This window comes from Ambystoma mexicanum, chromosome 1p, assembly GCF_040938575.1.
Source record: "Ambystoma mexicanum isolate Mex_15411 chromosome 1p, UKY_AmexF1_1, whole genome shotgun sequence".
Taxonomy (NCBI): Eukaryota; Metazoa; Chordata; class Amphibia; order Caudata; family Ambystomatidae; genus Ambystoma; species Ambystoma mexicanum.
Genome location: NC_090921.1, coordinates 1,056,500,780 through 1,056,513,416, shown reverse-complemented (window position 1 = coordinate 1,056,513,416; position 12,637 = coordinate 1,056,500,780). Strand labels below are relative to the sequence as shown.

The 12,637-nt window shown below is 44.1% G+C and overlaps 1 protein-coding gene across 1 annotated transcript in view; it reads right to left on the bottom strand.

Annotated features, from left to right (window-relative positions):
- Window positions 1-12,620, bottom strand: part of CTCF (CCCTC-binding factor) — a 601,567-nt gene extending 588,947 nt beyond the window's left edge. The window contains exon 1 of the mRNA XM_069604497.1: window positions 12,392-12,620. The gene's annotated coding sequence lies outside the window, so the exon portion shown is untranslated. The remainder of the gene's footprint in view (window positions 1-12,391) is intronic.
- Between the last annotated feature and the right edge of the window lie 17 nt (window positions 12,621-12,637).

Here is a 12,637-nt window from a genome sequence, read left to right as displayed (position 1 = left end):
AAGAAAAAAAAAAAAAAAGATACAACTATTTTAAAACTTGACATGGGAACATTTATTTTAATTCTACGAAAACAGTTCTGACAGGCGTTATGCCGAGAGAATGGAAATACCAAATATTTGACTGAAGACGGGTTTCATTTTCTGGCCGGTATTTCTTACCAACATTGTTATGGGTTGTTGGTTGGGGCATATTGTGACGACACGCAAACACCGCCTCTATGCAGGCAGCGATATCTAAACCACTTTGTTCCGTGGCATATCAGTGTGTGCCATCAACCTTGTATTAGGTAGCAGGCGCCCCTCTCTAGAAAGAACATGGCAATCAGGTTATTTTTTTTGACACAGAGTGTCCGCAGCCATCGCCTTTAGCTCAATGTGCCCTTCAAAGACGGGAAATATCGATTTGCATATTGGTCTTCATCCTGGGCACATGGGCAGTCCTTCTCAACTAGAGTAGCTACAGCAACCCCATACACGTGTCTCAGCCTTGTTTTCACTCATCAGTGAGGTGGAGCTGTGCCTCTCTGAGCACAGTGTGCATGGAGTCCACGTCTGGGTTCCACCAACCGCAAGTTTGTTGCTAATAATCCGTTAAAGTGCCATCTATGTGTTCGAATCTTGCGTCACCATTGGGAGCTAAACATACTCCACAGCTCTATACTCTCAAGCACATCGTAGACTTCAACTTGTCCCTGATGTTTTCTGTACGTTTCCATTGTTTGTGGTTTGTGTTGGTTATTAGGTTCCACCCGGTGCAGAAAAGGTAAAATGGATACATTTGACTAAAGAACAGCTACTGAAATATATTTTTATTGTTTCCTACACAGCTACATTCTTCCTTTCTGTGAAATGTCATCGTTTCCAGATGCCGAGTGACTGTTTCTTCAACCAGCAATGGCAGACACGCCTAAATGGATGCATGCCAATTACGCTGATGTGAGACGATCGCCCGGGAGCGATATGACCTTTGGCGGTACAAGCTACAAGGAGCAACTAGTCATTGTTTACGGTGGTCTAGCAAGAAGCTAATGCTGAAGCCTTACGAATCAAGTTGCGTCGAATGCGCATCTTCTCCCGAAAGGAATACTGTGTGCCCCATGATAAAGTTTTGATGCTGTAACCCAAGGACATTCAAAAATTATTGTTCAATGGAAATCTGCGGATGTTCTTGGAGTGTTTTTTTGTGAAATAAAAATATAAATTGCAGAGGATTAATTTTTCTTTTAAAAATAGTGTCTTCTAATCCGATTTGGGATGCGCTGTGCTGTGAGAGTATGCGATTGTTGAACTTCCGGGTTCTGCGTTAAAGGCGTAGGTGATGACTGGGTGTATTTGGCTATGCTGCCCACTAACGTCATGAAAGTAGGTGGAGAGTATCACTAGGAATAATGATGTCAGCTTCAGGGGCGGGTGATATGATTTAATGCCGCAGGAGCACTTGAGCTTAGGGCGATCGATCCACGGATAAGATTAGCACAAGATGGCCACGCTCGTTGATTTCAAATGTGTAAAAGTGCGGCAAACTAAGGTAAGGTGCATAGGAAATGTTTTTACCTTCGATCAGAGTTTACTTAAAACCACATGCCCGAACGCTCGGGACAAAACAAATTTCGAGCGCACTATTCCTTTAAATATTACATTCACCCAAAACCATCATCAGCAAAGTAAACTACAAGCAATAACATTTTCCATCCTAGATGCAATATGCATTATCAGGTTTGATAAGGACGCGGAATGACCAAACATGGAAAGCTGCTGCTGTGCTCCAACATTGATCAAAGGAGACCAATAAAAATGTGCTGTAGGCTTTACCATAGACCTCACCCAATACCTCACACTGTGCGAGTATGTGCCGAGCTGATACTACAATAAGTGTACATAGTCTTTGGTCATATGGGATACCCACCTGGGCCCCTGAACTTTCTAGAACCGGAAGGAATTGCAGGTGAAGAGATCAAATTAATCTGGTCGGGGATGAAAGTTGTAATTTTAATAGGTACGTTTTAGGCCTCACTATTGAAAACGCTTGCAATGAACATAGCACATAGTTCCACCGCCGCATATTTCCACCTGCCCGCTAAATAATCTAAATCTTGGCCAGCCTCAAAACGAAGGGACCTCACCTGTATTTTGGGAGGTCATTCAACCATGTTTCAGGCAGGTTGAATACCCCAATTAACTCTAGGTTATGCTTTACAAAGGTTTCCAGATCACTGAACCAAACACACTTGATGAATCTCGAAGCATGCAAGGTAGACCGTGCCAATAATGGAGGCCCCCTCTGCAGGGCCGTAGCGGATCTTAGCTCAAAACGTGCATGCTGCTATTTTCTTTAATGTTGTTAAAGAAGGCACGCCCAGTAATGGCCACCACCAGTACCCCTTTTGGGAGGTTTAGAATGGACCGTAAAGTGTTCTCCAGTTTTGGCAGCCATGCAAGTTGGTTGCTAGGAAACACTTCTAATGCGTATAGTATAGTCGGAACTATCGAAACCTTATAGGCTGTGACATTAGCCTCAATACACCGGCCCCCATGGAGGTTAATCATTCTAATTAGCGCTATCCATTTTGACCAGACCATGCAGGAAATTCCCTCTGCCTGGCACAACAGTGCCAACTTGGGTATAACAGAGACCCCCATATATTTATATTCAGTGACCCTTTCCAATGTTGTGCCTCCTAACCACAGACCATTATCTTGGTCTTTGCCGGATTGGGGCTAAAACCAAGCCCTTTCACATAGCGATCTATAGCCCTATAGGAACGCTGCAATCATATTGGCGTGCGATCTAAAATGACTGTAGTGTCTGCATACGACAGACACGAAAGACCTTCTGGTCCATTATGTGGAGGATAGTTGTTGACTGACCTCAGGGCCAATGGTAGTTCTGAAATTTACAAAATATAAAGTAAAGGAGCCAGTGGCTGCTTCAGTCCACTGGTCAATAAAATATCGACCTCAGACGGATGAAAGGCTGAGTTGGCCCTGGATGATAGATTGAGGCTCAGACCTGTCCAATGGCAGGTGGTGCAGCAACCTTGATCTCACTCCTATTAAAACGCAGCCCGCTCGACACTGGGAATTTGGAAAACCCAAAAAGGTCTTCAAGTAGCATGCTGTCTGTTTAAGGTTTGGGAAGTCATGACAATGGAGGAGGTTGCAGTCCTATATAAGAATAGGTTTTCAGCAGATCTATAACTTAATCTCCCAGAATAGATTAAGAGGAAGGACAGCAAATAACGTTTTCATAGGCCAGCATTATTTAACTGATTTGAGGATGTGATTTTTATAGCCTCTGTGGTAGTAGTTACCTGGACGTTTGGGAACCTCCAACCTGGCTGTACAAGGCATTAGCTGTATAGCCAAGAACAGAGTCTCAAGCTAGAAATCACGGGGCCTACATCCAAAGGTTTCTCAATTACCATTTCTATTTATGCAGCAGCCTGCAATATGCGGCTCTCAAAATGTTTTTGACTACCACTCCCATGATCCCCACTTATTGACTATGCTGGCGATGGGTGTTACAGTTGAAAACATCCAGACAGACAACAGTTACATAACCCTGCTTTAGTATTATACATGGGAAAATATGAAGTTGCAAGCTGCTTACCAACCATAAAAAGTAATTTGCCACCCCAATTCTACACTTACAAGCAGAATTGCTTTTCTTGCCAACAATCAATTATCACTAGTCAATAATTATGGATTAAGTCGCAGGTTTACTGCCTTATTCAAGATGGTTTGTATGTAGTGAGTTTTCATTAAGTTGGCGAGACATATAGAAACACAAAAATGTATTCATACAATACGATTAAGATTTCATGAGGGAGAAAAGAGAAGAAAAAAGTGGTCTTACATGGTTAGGTTCGCAATGAAAGCTAAATGTTTTCATTGGTACGTTTGGCTATATGAACATTCAGCAATATTGTCCAAAAGTGTATGCTACTGGATAGGTGTGACAATGGGGAGTTAAAACGCTCCTGCGCAACACCTATGACAGATGCAAAAAAAAAAATAATAATAATAATAAAATACACAAAGGCAGATTCAACTACACCCTACGCTGGCCATGTCATGAAATAATTAAATATGTCCTTTAGACCCTTCCTCAACCCACTGCAGTGAGCTTGGTATGGCACAATCCAGCGCTAAAGATTATTTTAAAATACATTTTTGTTGAAAATTGACAAAATAAACCTGAATGATGTAATAGTTACTTCCATTCCTTTTGATTCCATTGTTTCGAAGCACAATAAAAAGCAGAGTTATAGCTGAAATGCAGTATGTTGCCCTTTAAAGTTGAGTACAATTATTTGTATGGAGCAATTCTTATCCCCAATGGGATTTCCCCCCCCACCCCCAAGAAGAGCAAAAATCTATTTTAATTTAATTTGAAAACAAGTAATCTTGCACCTAGTAGTTCAGTGCAATTCTAAAAATGGTGTTGTACCTTTAAGTTACACTGCACATATGACTGGCACTGTTCTGGTGGTATCACTGATCCAATATATTGTGCAACGGTGTTGGTTGAAACAGGGGTTGGGAGATGAGAGAACAGTGCCCATATTGTTGGGAGAATGTGTTGCATATTAAAAAAAAGTATACCTTTGCTGAATAGATTACAAAATCAAAGTTATATACACTTGTGACTGTGTGCCTAATGAATTTGGCATATTTAACCACCCCAGGTAGAGAAGCATGTTCATATGCACATTCATGTCTATCAGGTTTGGCACATTTTAGTTTCAAGCACAACAGGCACACAATTATTATGAAGTGAACAAATGTCAGCTGTTAAGGACACTGGAATTACTGCCAATTAAAAAGTCTGTTACAGTTCTAATCTGTTTTGTCTATGCAGAATGCACAGAGCAGAGAACCTACAAGACGTTTCATATATATTCTTGCATTTCTTATCAACAAGTCGCAATGTGAAAACATTGTAGCGTGTTCAATGCTAGAATGAGTGTGTTGATCAATGCTAGAATGAGTGCGTTGATCAGCCATTATCTGATTATTTTATTATGAGGCAGAGAATCCAGGCTTAAAAAAAAAAACATGACAATGAGTTCACATTTTCATGCAGTACACCAGTTTGAAAATGTAACATGGACGGTTAACAGATTTCATTTTATACAAAAGAGGCGTATGTACATTGCGAAAAGCACCAATCCTAATTATCTAAAGACATAGGAAAAAATGTGCTTGGTCACAGTAGTCAGTCTTACAAAGCAGAAACCAATTGGCTGCAGCTAATGAGCTTTGCAAACCCAATGTTATTCAGTCGGACACCAAGCCCGATAAGCAGTGGGACTGCACCGTACCTTAAGGAGTTACCAACATGGATAGCATTGTAAACAAAGTATATTGAAAAAAACTAAAAGTTATTGCGTGTGTGGCAGAGTTTATTGCTAAAGGTAGCTGATCAGAGCTAGCGAATAGAAGAATCACACCCACAAACCAGTATAGGCTGACATAGGCAAGAGGGAAACCTCCCACAAGTCAGGATTGGTGAGAAAAGGTGATTTAGATGAGCTGAAAAAACTATCTGCACAGGACTACAGGCCAGATGCAGCCCAATGTTACATTCCCAAAGTTGGAGGCATACTCGACTCCCAAGTAAGAGAAATGTTAGCAAGCGGCAATTAGAATGCGTGGGTCGGGACAATGTATTTGTCTATGGGACTACATAAGGCACTTTTCTAAAATTCTAATTTTCATGCTGCTTGCTTCAATAAATCCGAGGCAAAGCCAAACTTTAGTAAGGAGACGCAAATAGCTATCAAATGCCTTCACCAACCTTGACTCTAACATTCCCTCGGTCCGTGAAAACCTGGGTATCACTGATCAGGCTCTGGCCTGGCTGACCTCTTTCCTCTCAGATGGACCCTCCCAGGTCCATCTTGGGTTCTTCCTTTCATCTATCTTCCTCTCTACCTGTGGTGTTCCCCAGGGGTCTAACCTCTCGCCCTGGCTGTTCAACCAATACCTGGCAACTCCCGCTCACTGCATTGCCACCTTCGGCTCAAATTTCCAGTGCTACGCTGACGACACGCAACTCATTTTCAGGCTGTCCTCTGCCACCTCCTCTAACATCTCTGATTGCCTAACTGCCATTCAAGATTGGTGTGCCGCCAATGATCTTTATCTGAATGCCAGCAAGACAGAGATCCTCCTCATCGGCACACCTTCACCATCCTTTAACCCTCACTCTGTGGCCGGCCTCCCTTGGCCCTTCTCCTACCCCCACCTGCGAGGCTAAGAACCTCAGGGTCATCTTTAACTCCACCCTTTCCTTCTCCGCCCACATCTCTGAGGTCTCTAAAAAGTCAAATTTTTGACTGCACCTCCTCAGAGGTACTCTGCCTTTCCCCCCCTTCCCGCAGAAGCTCATGGTATCCCAAGCTCTGGTTCTCTCTAGCTTGGACTATTGTAACAGCCTCTTTCTAAATCTACCTGCCTCTACTCTCCGCCCTCTGCAACTAATCCAGAACAGGACTGCGAGACTTATCCTTGGCCTCAAGCCCTTGGATCGCATCTCTCCAGCTCTGAAATCTCTCCATTGGCTCCCAGTGGATGCAAGGATTCAATTCAAAATCCTCTGCATTGTCCACAAGGCTTTCTGGGGCCTGGGTCCAAAATACCTTCAGCTATCCCTACGCAAATACCCCCCCCCCCTCGAGCTCTTCGCCCCTCTACCCCCAACTCCCTCATGGTCAGTCGTTTTTCAAAGAAACGAGCTGGGGTAAATCTCGGTCTTCGGCCCCCCTCTGGAACAGCCTCCCTCCCACTCTAAAATTTGAGGAGAACCATCTCCGGTTCCGGAAGCACCTCAAGACCTTCCTCTTTTCTTCTGACTTCGCTCACCCTCTCCCCTGCTCATCTGTTCTCTCTTGGCACCGTGCTCCTGGACACCCTCTGTTCTCCGGGCCCAGGTACCTGCTCACCCTGCCACCCACACGCACTGCCTCCGAGCCACCCCTTGCACTGGGGTCTGTACCCATACAGCACCCCCTTTTTTCTTCTTGCACTTATCAGACCTACCCTGTCTGCTGCCTTAAACCTAGCACTTGCAAATTGATGGCTGCACTAAAACTGTTTGTTGCCTTTATTATTTATTTGTTATGTTTCTCCTCTGCTTTGCACTTTCCACTTCTCCCCCCTCCCCCACGCACTTGCGCGTTCTCAATGCCACTGGTAAGACCGCCGTTTTGTTCTCCCCTGTTCCCCTCCCTTGCCTTGTCGCTCTCTCTGAAACACTGGTGTACGAGTGCTGTGGGATGTATTTACCCATGCATCCGAGCCCTACCTCAAAACTGTGCAGTACTGACATGGAAAACATCATGATGGCCAGAGCTTCCCAGAAAATGCACAGGGAAATGCATGAAGAATAGGCTGCCACCCATTTTTGCCGATGTTATGGGCACAGAAGGACACTGCCTAAAACCACCATTGGACTACCCACACAGTAGTCTGAAACCATTGGGAATGGCAATGCTGATTGCCAAAAGCAAACCCATAACTGTTGGGAATTCATTTTCTTAAATCCCAAAAAGGGGTGCAGTACCAGTACTCACCACTATCCAAAAGCCGGCGTTTTAAAACCACCAGATTTTGTAGAAAACTGAATAAATGAACCCAAAACATGCCAAAGAAAGACATTTTAAGAGGTGGATCCAATGTAAAGTTATATTCTGAAGTGACTTGAAGGTTTATAACAAGACTGGCTGAGCTGTGGATTTCAGCAATTTAAGTAAATTTGGACTGAAAGACACTACAAATCTAAATGTTGAAATTGACTGAGTGACCTACTTTTGAGTGTCACATAGGTTGCAATTGTTTAAATGTCATAGTTTTAAACTTAGAATCAGCATTCTAGCTGCATATGTAAAAATGTTTAGTTTTATTTGAATGCAGAAAACTGGGGAACAAAAAGTGACAGTTTATCTGAAACCTGGCTTAAGGAACTGAATTCTGCCCACCAGCCACCCCCATCAGGAGTGAAACTTGAGTCACAGCTGTGTTCCCAGGCCTATCTGCCTTTTGCTGGCCACACTAAGGATATGCCATCTCTCTGATAATTGAATTAAGGGGAGCCCCACAGAATACAGGAGCTCTGAACAAAGCCCTGTCCTGACTCGGGCAAATGTTTTATTGGCGGCAGTCGTAAAAGTAGATTCCTCCTGAAGCAAAGGGGAGGGGCACTGCCTGTGAGAGCAAGCTGGCTTGGCAGAACTGGAAAAAACAGAAATTCAACCTTGTGCTGGAGGAAAACCACACCCCTTTGGGGCCAGAACATAACTCTAAAAAGATGAATAACTTATAGTACGGACATATGAAAATTTTATAAATGACACCATAATTCTTGTGATTTTTCTGCCCACATTTTAAGAGGTTTTTAGAACCGGTGGCATGTTCAGGGGGGTTTTAGCGGAAAAGAGGATATTACTCAAAATGTGTGCATGTGAAAAATCTGACACTTCATCAATTAATGTCCATACTCCTTGCGCACATGTGTGTAAATTTGGGGTAATGTACGGTATTGCAAACCAGTTAAAAAGTGCAAAATATTGCCATTTCTGAATGCAAGCTCCCAGGAAGAGCAGAGTTTGAACAGCGGATACCTCCTGTGATATGTGAGGGGTGCGTGTAATTTTAAAACAATATGTACCTCTGCAAATATGTATTTGGTTCAAATCTAGATTTGTGTGCAAGTTGACAGGAGGAGTGGACTTTCTGCAGGCTGTAAAATGACATCACTCTGACACAATTTAGCTCCCCCAATCAGGGGAGAAATGAAAGCTTGGCCAATGATAAGTGGAGAGGGGCTGGCTAGTGATGCTGCTCACACACGCCCATTTTCAAAACACATAAAAGCAGAGAGACAGGACAGATAGGGACCTTCAAATCCATTTGCAGCTGGAAGCTCTGCCGGGAAAATCCATACCTTGCCTCCATCAAACCTCCAGAGAGCCAAACTAGAGACTTCAATCTATCCAGAACCAGAGACCCAGACCAGACCAGCAGAGTAGAGCTGACCTGTTAGCAGAACCAGAGAGAGCTGACCCAGATCACTGTGAAGTGCAGAGACCAGAGGCGAGTCTAAAACCTGACCAGATCCGTGGCGTGGCCCATTTCACTCAAGAATATAGTGTGAGTACCTAGAAAACTGTGCAGAACCAATCTCTTAGTTAAAATAATATAATTCAATCCTATTTTAATCTAAGTAGAACTGTCTCCTAACTGTCAACTGTCATTTGTAAAGCTGTCACCTGTGATTTCTAGTTGCAAGCTGCACTTGTCTTTTTTGAACTTTAAAATTTCAAATCTGAAAAACGACCTTTATTTAATCGCTCATATCTCCGTGACCGTTTGTGCTAGAGACTAGCTGTAGTGTTGAATTGAATCCTCTTACAGTGCGATAGATATCAAATATCAATACCAATACCATGAAGGCTGTAAATTATATTTCTTACGTGAAAGGGTTTCTTGCTGAATCGTTATCACAGACATGTTTCCAACTAAAATTGTGCCCATTGATGCTTGTGCAAATATCCAGCCATGGGTTCCGTGGCACGACACAGTGTTGCGGGACCTTGCATGGGCTACCCCCCTCTGTCCGACCTGCTACCTTTTACAATGGGAGGGATTTCTTACAGAACTTTTTAAAGGAAAAGACAGTCACACGTTTTTTTTAAAAAAAATGATATATCCGGGTATTTGTGTATTCAAAACATAAAACCATGTAGGTGCAGCGTTGATGTAGTTTGAGGAATACACCGGTCTTCGAGCAGCAAGAATTTTGTATGCAAAGGAAGAGGGCGACGCTCTAGCACTACTCCAAACAGATAGTAAGCGCCTTCTTGGTTCTGCATAGCAGTTTGCAGTCTTTCATTGTTTTCCCTATATGCGGTCCTGCACTCCTCAGGCTTTGCTGTCAAGGCCCTCATGTAAGAGCAGCTCTCTCCCCCCCCCCAAGAGTGTGGAAACCACATAGGGCTATTCAACACAGGGTGATGCTTTATGAGAAGCTCACTAGTTGCAGCAAGTATCCGTATCCTTTTTGTTCAGCAAAGGAGTGGAACTGGCGAAAATAAGTCCAACGCCAATAAAACGGAAGAGTGCAGTCAGTCTTACCACACACAAGTGTGGCAGTAAACCTGTCAGGATTACCATGGCCAAGAATCAATGCCCCATGGAGTACACCTTAATTATGACAAACCATTTTATTATTTACCAAGGTGCGTTATAGAAACTTGACAGTCAAATCAGCGCTGCAATAAAGAAACATAATAAAAACAAGCATATCACACATCAGAATTGCATCCAATCCAGCATCTCTATAGCTCAAGCCCACTAATGTTCTATGGTCTTGTAAGATCGGCGAGTAAGCCAACGTATTACAACCATAAGCGTCCATGCCTACAGTTTATCTTGCGCTGGCACTAGATTTCCTGTAACATCAGAACTGCATCCGATCCAACATTTCAATAACGCAAGTCCAATGATGTTCTATGGCAGGGTTTGAAATTGAGGGGAGCTGCTCGTAGCGCAGGAGAGCCTGGCTAGCATACCAACAGGAGTTACATTTGGCTCTCAACTGAAGCTGAACAAAACACACCTTTGTCAATTTAACTCTGGGTTAAGGACAATCTCAAAATACAAATTAGGGCACATTATGCTAGCATAAGAGGTCTGCCTAAATAATTGGCAAAAGGATTTTATGTGGGGTGGGGGTTAGATTTTGGGAGCGCCATTTAATAGCTTCCTGTTCCCCAATGGCTCCTAGCCACTTGTTAATTCTGGATACCCAGGAACTGCTTTAGGCTCCTGTTTATCGGATCTTAATTTCTATCACTGTATGGCCTTGTAAAATCAAAAAAGTAAGCTAATGTATCAACCACAAGCATCAATGCCAACAGTTTATCCCGAGCTGGCACTAGATTTTCTGTAACATCAGAACTGCATCCGATCCAGCATTTCAATAACGCAAGTACAGTGAGGCTCTATGGTCTTGTAAGATCACCATCAAATAAGCCATGGTATAGACCACCCATGCCTACAGATTATCCAGCACCGACACAAGATTTTCACTATAGTTGAAACTAGGGCATGGCCTTCGGTACTTATATATGGCAATTACTAACAATTATGCACAGTGGAAAGCAGCAACGTTTAACATTAAAAAAGATAGCCTACTGGACACGCTTTGTTTTCACGTGTTTATCTTGAATGGTAGAACCAAGACGTGTCCAAGTGCATCACGAAGGAACAGACATGTACACAATGTTCACCATTATTATAAGCATCCCCAATTCGTTCATAACAAACAGTACAGATGTTCATGAATGCAAAGTATATTACATACAAATACAAGTTAAACTTGTGTACAACTCATTCTGTGCAGTGAAAACAAGTACCATAAAAAAAACGTGGCGTGTGGGCGGAGCTACCCGTCAAACTGCACACAACTATAAATGGATCAATACCGTCGAACTATAAGAGGTGCCGGCTTTATCAAACGTTTAGCATAAAGCCTTCTTCCCACGAGAAACACTTTATCAACAGCCCCCTTTAAAATGGTTTCTCGTCACGGCCACACTGCAAAAGGTTAACTTTCAACACATCAAAAGGACGAAATAATTATGTATTAGGTCGCGGAACTGTCACTGCCTGCTACTTGTAGAGCTGCATTTACGAAGTAAACAAAACTAAAAGTAATGACATGCAAACATAACACCTGCCATTTAAACTTGGGATAAATCAGCTTCTGGCGTCTAGAGACGAGTGGCAGTCTGCGGATCTCTCCGCGGCATTTTGGGTAGTGAATGGGGACTGCAGTAATTTATCTCCGTGTAAGATATATTTGTATGGGGTGCTAAGACAACGGCAATCACGAAATGACTTGCAAAAGACTGGACCCACGAAAGGGCAGAGCGCTGCTTGTGCACCCATCCGGCTACCGGTATCCCTGGTCTCGGACCGCACAACCTCTTCCCACTGCACTTCCAGGATGCTCTATTGCCGCTCCAACTTCTCGAACACTAACAACAAATTTAATGTTTTCTCCTCGCCAGATCTCCTAGTCCTCGCTGCTTTATACCACTTCAATTCCTCTCGTTCGCGCATCTCCAATTCACAGCTTCCCTGTCCTATCCTCATGGCTATCCGGCTCTCCCTGTCAATTCCCCGGCTCCTCCTCCCCCCACCGCCTCTGCGAGACTATATGACAGAAATTCCGCGGCGGTGTGCGTAACCGCCAGGGGTCGGTGTGCTGCAGGCCCTGCCCTGCTGCTGCCGCTCTAAGATCGATAGAGGGAGACAGAGGCCCACCGCGGCCTCTATCGTGACACCTACAGGCGGCCGTCGTTCCTGCAAACCCCGCTCTCACCTGTTGGCTCTGCGTTTGGCTGCCCGAACCCCGGGCGGCGCTCTACGGCGGGGTTCCGGGAGGAGGCGCTCCACGTTTACACGGGACCCGCACACAATAGCCCGTCCACACGGCGGCGGCAGTGGCACCCCTCTTGCACAAAATGGCGGTTAGCCTCAGTGCGCATGCGCGGAGCCTGCGAGCGCTGATGGCGGTGAAGACGGGCACACACCGAAGGAGGTCACAGTAGAACGCGGGGCATCTCGG